General features: G+C 46.2%; 1 long non-coding RNA gene across 1 annotated transcript in view; it reads right to left on the bottom strand.

Annotated features, from left to right (window-relative positions):
• Positions 1 to 229: 229 nt before the first annotated feature.
• The window catches only part of LOC143942147 (uncharacterized), a 59,363-nt gene continuing 50,450 nt past the window's right edge, over positions 230 to 9,142 (bottom strand). Inside the window, exons 2-3 of the long non-coding RNA XR_013264715.1 lie at positions 1,208 to 1,372; positions 230 to 440 (exon numbers count right to left, since the gene is read on the bottom strand). This is a non-coding gene — a long non-coding RNA (uncharacterized LOC143942147). The remainder of the gene's footprint in view (positions 441 to 1,207; positions 1,373 to 9,142) is intronic.

Here is a 9,142-nt window from a genome sequence, read left to right as displayed (position 1 = left end):
GGGGTTTGTGACACCAGTATTAAACCTCTAGCGATTTATTAGATTGTCTGGTGGTGGTCAGCATATCAAAAGAGGTGGATTCCATAAGCATTGAAGGAATTTGAGAGATAAACACCTTGGGTGCAGTTTACAAGTTTGGCATGGGACACTTTTATTATTGGAAACAAGTGCTGGTTCATATAAAAGTTTTTTGCACATATGCACAAGACATTTTGTTACGTACCTGGGATGTGAGCCTGACGTGCAGAGGAAGGCCTCTCGTACAACTCCGGCTCGCGGACCACTGGTATTGATACAGCAGCCACAGGAGCACTGTGGGGTATGAGTGCCTGTAAACAGTTCAATAGTCCCTGTAGTAGTGGTGATCAGCAGGCAGGTAGTGGATGAACTCACACGAGCAGTACCAGATGCTGGTTTGCAGGGCTGGGAGCTGAAGCAGGCTGGATGAACGAGATGCAGGGTCAGACAGGCCGGGTCAGTAATAATCAGGCAGATCGGGCATAGACAGTAGGCAGAAGAGAGGTCAGGTCACAAGCCAAGTAGTACCGGAAGATCAGCAGACAGAATCAGCAGGCAGGATCAGAGTCAAAGGAAAGCCGGGATCAGAACAGGCAGCAGGCAATCACAGGTAACGACAAGCTGGATCAGATTCAGAGGTCACACAGGAAACAGGATACAACACAGAAGCTGCAGATCAAACAGCAATGAACCTCTGTAGGAGCCCTGTTTAAATAGCCCGCCTGACTTCAGTATTAGTGACAGGTGTGTGTCTTAAAGTGCTAGTACCCATGCATGCACGCCGGGATCTTACATGGAAAGTCCGTCTCCCCTGACATTGCCCCCTCCCTACGGGCAACCTCCGGGTGCCCAAATGGTTCCTCTTTTGCGGATTCCTGTGGAAGAAGGCATGGATCAAGTTTGTGGCATGCACATTTCGTGCAGGTTCCCAGGAATTCTCCTCTGGACCATAACCCTTCCACTTGATTAAATATTGCGTCTGACCCCTTCTTTTCCTGCAGTCTAAAACAGCCTCAACCTCAAATTCCTCATCCCCATCAATAATAATAGGTGCGGGAGGACCTGGTCTATGACCCGGAAATGGATCTGGCACAACAGGCTTCAGCAAGTATACATGAAACACTGGGTGGATTTTAAAAGACTCAGGCAAGGTTAATTCAAAAGAAACATAATTAATCTTTCTCCTTACCGGAAATGGTCCTACGAACCTTGGTGCCAGCTTCCTTGAAGGACATAGCATTTTCAAATTCGTTGTTGAAAGCCATACTTGATCTCCTGGTTGCAAGGTCAGTTCCCCCCTTCTTTTCTTGTCAAATGATTTCTTACTGTCTTCCTGTGCTTTCGCGATGGTTTCCTGTAACAACATATTATTGTGAGAGAAAAAGTCCAGAGTATCCTGGACAGCTGGAACGGAAGATTCTGCAACAAGATTAGGTAAGAAGGTGGGATGGAATCCACAATTAGCAAAGAACGGAGATTGCTTGGTGGCAGAATGGTTGGCATTATTATAGGCAAATTCCACCAGGGGTAATAATGATACCCAATCATCCTGGACAAAAGAAGTAAAACAACGGATGTATTGTTCTAGGGTTTGATTAGTCCTCTCCGTCTGCCCATTAGTTTGTGGGTGGTAAGCAGAAGAGAATGAGAGTTCAATCTGTAGGATCTCGCACAAGGCCCTCCAAAATCTGGATGTGAACTGGACACCGCGATCAGACACAATATTTGCAGGGACTCCATGGAGTCTGACAATTTCTTTTATAAACACCCGAGCAGTTTCTGAAGCCGATGGTGTACCCTTTAGAGGAATGAAATGAGCCATCTTTGATAAGCGATCCACTACCACAAAGATAGCAGTACATTCTTCAGATGGTGGAAGTTCAACTATAAAATCCATAGCAATCATCTGCCACTGTCTGTCAGGTATAGGCAGAGATCTGAGTAATCCCCAAGCTTTGTTACGGGAACTTTTACTCCGGATGCAGGTGGTGCATGCATTTACATAGGCTCCACAGTCTTTCTCCAATCCTGGCCACCAAAATGAGCGTTGTACAAGTTGGACAGTCTTATGAACCCCAAAATGGCCTGCCAAAGGGTGGTCATGACAAACCCCCCAAGATCATTGCTCGAACCTCCTTAGGTACAAAAATCTGCTTACCCCTCCATAACTGGGTGTTTCTGCAGAAGCTTGCTGTAACTGAGACAAAAGGTCAGTGTGTAATAGTAGGAAGTTTCCAGCTGGTAAAACGGTGTCTGGTATTAGGATGTCTCTTGGATCTTCAAAAATGCGCGACAACGCATCAGGCTTAGTGTTCTTTGATCCGGGCCTGTACGTAATATGGAATGAGAATCTTGAAAAAAAAGAGAGTACCCAACGAGCTTGGCATGGTTTGAGGCGCTTAGCGGATCGCAGATATTCAAGATTCTTATGATCAGTGTAGATCAGGATTGGATGGGCCGCTCCCTCCAGCAAGTACCTCCATTCCTCCAATGAAGCTTTGATCGCCAAAAGTTCCCGATCACCTACATCGTAGTTTCTTTCAGCTGACGTGAGTTTGCGTGAAAAGAATGCCACTGGATGGATCACTTCTTTGAGGCCTTGACATTGTGATAGAATGGCCCCAACTGCACTTTCTGAAGCATCCACCTCCACAATATAGGGCAAGGTAGAGTCTGGGTGACTTAAGACAGGAGCAATGGTAAACCATCTCTTCAAAGTTTCAAAAGCAGCTGGAGCCTCAGAAGTCTAACAGAAGCAGATACCTTGTTTGGTCAGCTGTGTAATAGGGTGAATGATAGCGGAAAAGTTCTTGATAAACTTGCGATAAAAATTGGCAAAGCCCACAAAGCATTGTATTCCCTTCTTATCTGTGGGGGCTGGCCAATCTAGTATCGCTGAGACTTTCTGTGGGTCCATCTTGATCCCTTCGGTCGAGATGATCAGACCTAAGAACTGGATGCTCTGCTGCTCAAAGTCGCATTTCTCGGCTTTGGCATAAAGTCCATATTTGCGGAGCCAGCACAATACACTTTTAACATGCCCTCAGTGCACCTCTAGTGATACGGAGAATATCAAAATGTCATCAAGGTAGACAACCACGAAAATATCCAGAAAGTCTTTGAAAATATTGTTAATAAAGTACTGAAAGGTGGCAGGGGCATTACAAAGGCCAAAGGGCATAACCAGATATTCAAAGTGCCCAAATCGGGTAAGGAAGGCAGTTTTCCATTCACCCCCTTCTTGTATACGAACCAGGTTATAGGCCCCTCTTAAGTCCAGCTTGGTAAAGATTCTTGCTGATTTGAGTCTTTGGAACAGTTCAGGAACTAGAGGAAGGGGATAGTGATTCTTCACTGTTATTTTATTTAGGTCACGATAGTCCACACATGGTCTCAGGGAATGATCCTTCTTTTCTACAAAAAATATACCAGCACCAGCCGGTGAGGTAGAGGGACGGATGAATCCTTTCTGCAGATTCTCATCAATATAGTCCTTCAAAACTCCTGATTCCCATTCAGATAAAGGAAAGATGCGCCCAAATGGAATCTCGGCCCGGGTAGGAGCTCAATAGGGCAGTCATAAGGTCTGTGTGGAGGAAGAGTGTCTGCTCCTCATTTGCTGAAAACGTCCAGGTATTCGTGGTAAGAATTTGGAACTACTCGACATAATTCAGGGTCTGCGTCCATACACAGCAGAGTAGCAGGTGATGGTGGTGAAGTTTCCAAACAGTGTCTCTGACAATATGCTGACTGGAACTTGACACTTCCGGATTCCCAGTCTATCTGTGGGTTGTGGGCCTGTAGCCAGGGCAAGCCCAGGATGACGGGGAACAAGGGTGAAGAGATTGCGTCTAAACGCAGCAGCTCTCGATGGTTGGTGGAGGTGATGGTCAGCATCGGTGGGGTCTCCTTGGTTACCAGTCCAGATTTAATGCGAGACCCATCGGCCAGAAATACAGTGAATCCCTGTCCTCTGGTTTGTAGAGGAATGTGTTGCTGAGCTGTGAAGGACTGGTCGATAAAACAGCTACATGCTCCAGAATCAATAATAGCGGTCACTGATACGGTTCTTCTCGACAGCTGGAAGGAAACAGGCAGAGAGATATGAGCTGAGCGGGCAGGGGTGACTGGTTGAGTGAAGAGAGGGAAAGACACCTATGCAGCTTGGCAGGACAGGTACGTACAAAGTGACCGGCTTCTCCACAGTACAGGCAGAGGTTATTTACTCTTCGGCCTTGGCGTTCTTCTGGAGTCAATGAAGAACGAATCAGGCCCAATTGCATGGGTTCAGGCGCCTCTGAAGTGGGCAAAGCAGAGTTTCCAGGAGTTGGGTTAGGAGGAGCAGGGATCTTAGGTAACATCCAGGCTGGACGGACGTGCTGTGTGGTTCTTTCAGACCTGCGTTCTCGTAGGCGGGGTCAATCTGAATGGACAGAGTGATTAGGGCTTCCAGAGAGCTTGGCACCCCGACCCTAGCGAGCTCATCTTTCAGGCTTTCCGAGAGACCCAAACTAAATGATGACGCAGGGCTACGTCATTCCAGCTAGTGTCTGCACTCCAGCGCCTAAAGTCAGTGACATAGTCCTCAGCCGCTCTACGGCCTTGCTGGAGTGCATGAAGGGTGGCTTCAGCAGTGGAGGTACGTTGGGGGTCATCATAAATCAGCGCCCTAGCATCAAAGAACATTTGCATGGTGTTTAGTTGTGCGTTGTTCTCTTCTAACAGCCAGTGGGCCCAAGACTGTGGTTCCCCTTGGAGGAGGGAAATAATGAATCCCACCTTGGTGGTTTCCAGGGAAAAAGTCTGTGGCTGGAGAGCAAAGTAGAGCTGACAGGCATTGCGGAAGGCTCTAAATTTACTCCGATCACCGGAAAACCTCTCAGGATTAGGTACACGGGGCTCAGGGGGTAACATCATTACTGTATGGCTGGCTGAAGTCCCAGCTTGGGTGGTAGAGGAGGCAGGATCAGATGCAGGAGCTGTAGTTGTTGGAGTGGACAGGGACTGTACCCGCTCTTCCAGACGCACATATTCTTCCTGCAGCGACTTAACCGCCTGTATAAGAGCAGCAAGGTGCTGACATATTTCATCCACTGGAGAGGGATGGCTGTTTGGTACTGTTACGTACCTGGGATGTGAGCCTGACGTACAGAGGAAGGCCTCTTGTACAACTCTGGCTCGCGGACCATTGGTATTAAAACAGCAGCCACAGGAGCACGGTGGGGTATGAGTGCCTGTAAACAGTTCAATAGTCCCTGTAGTAGTGGTGATCAGCAGGCAGGTAGTGGATGAACTCACACGAGCAGTTCCAGATGCCGGTTTGCAGGGCTGGGAGCTGAAGCAGGCTGGATGAACGAGATGCAGGGTCAGACAGGCTGGGTCGGTAATAATCAGGCAGATCGGGCATAGACGGTAGGCAGAAGAGAGGTCAGGTCACAAGCCAAGTAGTACCGGAAGATCAGCAGACAGAAACAGCAGGAAGGATCAGAGTCAAAGGAAAGCCGGGATCAGAACAGGCAGCAGGCAATCACAGGTAACGACAAGCTGGATCAGATTCAAAGGTCACACAGGAAACAGGATACAACACAGAAGCTGCAGACCAAACAGCAATGAACCTCTGTAGGAGCCCTGTTTAAATAGCCCACCTGACTTCAGTATTAGTTACCGGTGTGTGTCTTAAAGTGCTAGTACCCATGCGTGCACGCCGGGATCTTACATGGAAAGCCCGTCTTCCCTGACACATTTGAAGATGTGATTTAATGGGGGGGGGGGGGGGGCGTGGCCAGAAGTGATCAAGGCAGCACACGTCTCGTGTAGCTCCGTGAATCCTGGCATAATCCGTGGAATTAGGGCGAATTAATCTGTTTTTTACAACAGACATCTGAGGGAAGGAGAGAGGATCAAAATGTTGCAGTCCTCTGCATCCAAAAGGACCCAAAAGCCGCTGAAAGACCAGCGATTTACACACTCCACGTGGGAGCTGGACCCTTTCTTGCCGGCTCAGAAAACAGAGCATCTTGTCAGCACTAAGATGGTCAAGATGACTCAGCCTGAAAATCTGGTGGAGGCAGGCTCTGAAATGTATGGCCTAGAGGAGCAGGTGTTGGCTGTGGACACAGAGGCAATCACACGGCCAAAGCCATAAATGTGAGTAAATCAGAACTCATGGGGTGCATAGACCTACTCTCGTCAGAATGCACGCTAATCAGACACGATTTGGACAAAATTTGGGGCAGGCTCAACACGGTAGAGGACAGGGCCTCGGGAGTGGAGGATACTAACCACTCTTAGCCCTTGTACACACGGTCGGACATTCCGACAGAAAATGTCCGATAGGACCGTGTTGTTGGATAATCCGACTGTGTGTGGGCTTCATCTGACTTTTTCTGTCAGAATGTCCGACCAACAAAGTTTGAGAGCTGGATATAAAAAATTTCCGACAACATGAGAATTCCGATCGGACAAAGTGCTACGCATGCTCAGATCAAATTCCTAGACCAAAGCTATTGGCTACTAGCCTGAACGCCATCCCGTCGTAACTAAATAACGTCATCACATTACGAACGATTGGATTTTCCGACAACTTTGTCCGACCGTGTGTATGCAACACCAGTTTCGGACAAAATCCGTCAGACAAAATCGAACGGATTTTGTTGTCAGAATATCCGACCATGTGTACAAGGGCTTAGGGTGCACACGTAGCTGAACTCCAGGGACCTGGTGAGATCCCTACAGCGCAGACCAGATGACGCCGAGGACAGACAAAGGAGAAACAATGTCCGGGTGGTGGGCCTGCCTGAAGGAGCGGAGGGTGATAAACCTGTATTGTTTGCTGAAACTTTATTCAAAAACCTGCTCTCATTGAAGGATTTACCCCCCCCTTATGTAGTGTAAAGAGCGCACAGGGTCCCCACTGGCAACAGACCCCCCCAGAGCATACCCTCGGCCTTTTCTAGTCCAGTTTTGGAACTATAGGGACAGGGACATGATCCTACCCAAGTCCAGAAAGATCAGAGAGCTGAAACTGCAAATGCACGGGTTATGCTGTGTCCGGATTTTTCAGCGGCCACACAACAGCAATGCCGCTTCTTCAATGATGTGCGCAGGCGACTTCGTGAAAAGGAGGTACAGTACAGCATGCTATATCCAAGCAGGCTCGGACTATAATACAAAGGCAGTTTTTGACAATCCTAATGAGGCGTGCGAATGGCTGGATAAAGAACACTCCTAAAGGCAATTTGTCTGCCAAACTTGAATCTGGGAAAAGGAAGAATTGCGAGTTACTGAATAATGATTTCACCGTTTGTGCCAGCAAACTTTACCATGTTATTATAAGGCCACAGTAAAATTGGATGTTAAAATTATGTAGACTGAAGGACACATATGTCAGGGTTGTACAACTCACCATGTATACATGTAAAAAAATGGACCCTCGCGCTACTAAGTGCTAAACGTGAAAATATAACTAAGTGTGTGAAAAAAATGGAAAAATAGAAAATATACTAATATACAATCAACAGTGGAGTGATACAAAAGTGCAAGTGTTGCTAAATAAAAATGCAGCGGGACAAAATAGTTAACACCAACTATCGCATGAAAATAAATAAAGTAAAGAGTCCTGCGCAAATCGTGCCACTGAAAAATTATTGAAAAGATAAATATAAAAAATAAAAATAAAAGTCAATAAAAAATCAATCATAAAATCAGAAATAACACACCGATGAGTGGAAATAAAAGTGAAGAGCAGGAGAAAAAACTGGATCAAATGTTCCAAAATAGATAAATCCAGGCTCTCAGAACTCTCACCTCAAGATGAAATAATCGGGCAAAATGAAAATAACCCCAAAAGCTTCTCCTTTATTTCTGTTAGGAAATTCCCTTGTGATCAGTAAAAAAAACATCAGGTGTTCTGAGAAGCAGACAATTTATTTCTGATGTTGCCCACAACAGGGAGACATGCTTACAGGACGAAAGCTGAAGAAAAAGTCTCAACAAAAGAAAGTGTTCCGCCCTCACATATCCCACAAGAATAACATCTCTGTGCTTCTATTGGCTGAGGGAACATAAATAACGTGTCATGGCACAGGCTGGCACTTTATAAGCTATACATATTCCAGTACATTCTTAGGCTATCATATTTAGTTAAATCTAATCATCCTACTTACTATGGAGTTAATTAGGACAAAACAATACAATGAGTTAATACAATAATGTGCTCAGAAGTAAGCTTTTTAACAAATCAGTCTCAGGACTATTGTTTTTCTAATAGTCACACAATAAACATTTAAAACTTTTCTAACATTCCCTCCTCTTTGTGTGACTATTTTATCTCCACACATTTCGATGATAGTCCCTGTGTTATACACTTTCGGACTGTATGTCATTAAGTTGAGCTTCAATGTCCACATAGGTCTCCTCAGAGGTAGAGAGGGTTTGATACATTATTCTTGAGACTGCAATGAGTTTTTGTGAAAGTCCTCGAATACAGGGAATGCAGCAGCATCCGCAAGTGACCAAAACAGCCAAAGCCACAGCGATTGAGATCAAACATGATGTGATAAATCCAGTCCATTTACCGAACCATCCTTCAAGCCAAGTTGTGAATGGATCATTAATACCTGAGTTTTCCGCCAATTCATTCGATAGCGCAGTCAGTCCTTCCAAGGCTCTGGTCACGGTCCCTCCAGGAGCTGTATTGTTGGGGATAAAGGTACAACACATGCTACCAAACATTTTGCATACCCCTCCTCTTTCAGCTAAGACCATATCTAAAGCCATTCGGTTCTGCCAGGTCATTAGAGATGTGGGGGCCAACTGTTCTGCTAGGCCCTTCACAGCATCCCTAGTATAGTTTACAAATCGTTGTTGGTTATAATATATATATAATTAATCCAGTCAACATTTTTATCTATAGTAACCCACCAGAGAAGAGACTCAAACCCAGCTGTCACCTGATTCCTGGCTTTAAACTCGTCCGGCACCCCGCGAGGAACCCCAATCTCATCTATGTAGATCTGAGAATCAAATGACCCCAAGGGAGAGGTGTCCCTACGATACTGTCGGTGACTCTTAGTCCACGGGTATTTCTGACAGGATTCTCAGGGGCATAGCCAGCTGGACCATA

This window comes from Lithobates pipiens, unplaced genomic scaffold (genome assembly GCF_037356315.1).
Source record: "Lithobates pipiens isolate NorthernLeopardFrog02 unplaced genomic scaffold, aLitPip1_a1.2 Scaffold_30, whole genome shotgun sequence".
In the NCBI taxonomy this organism is placed as follows: Eukaryota; Metazoa; Chordata; class Amphibia; order Anura; family Ranidae; genus Lithobates; species Lithobates pipiens.
This window is presented reverse-complemented; position numbering and strand designations above follow the sequence as displayed.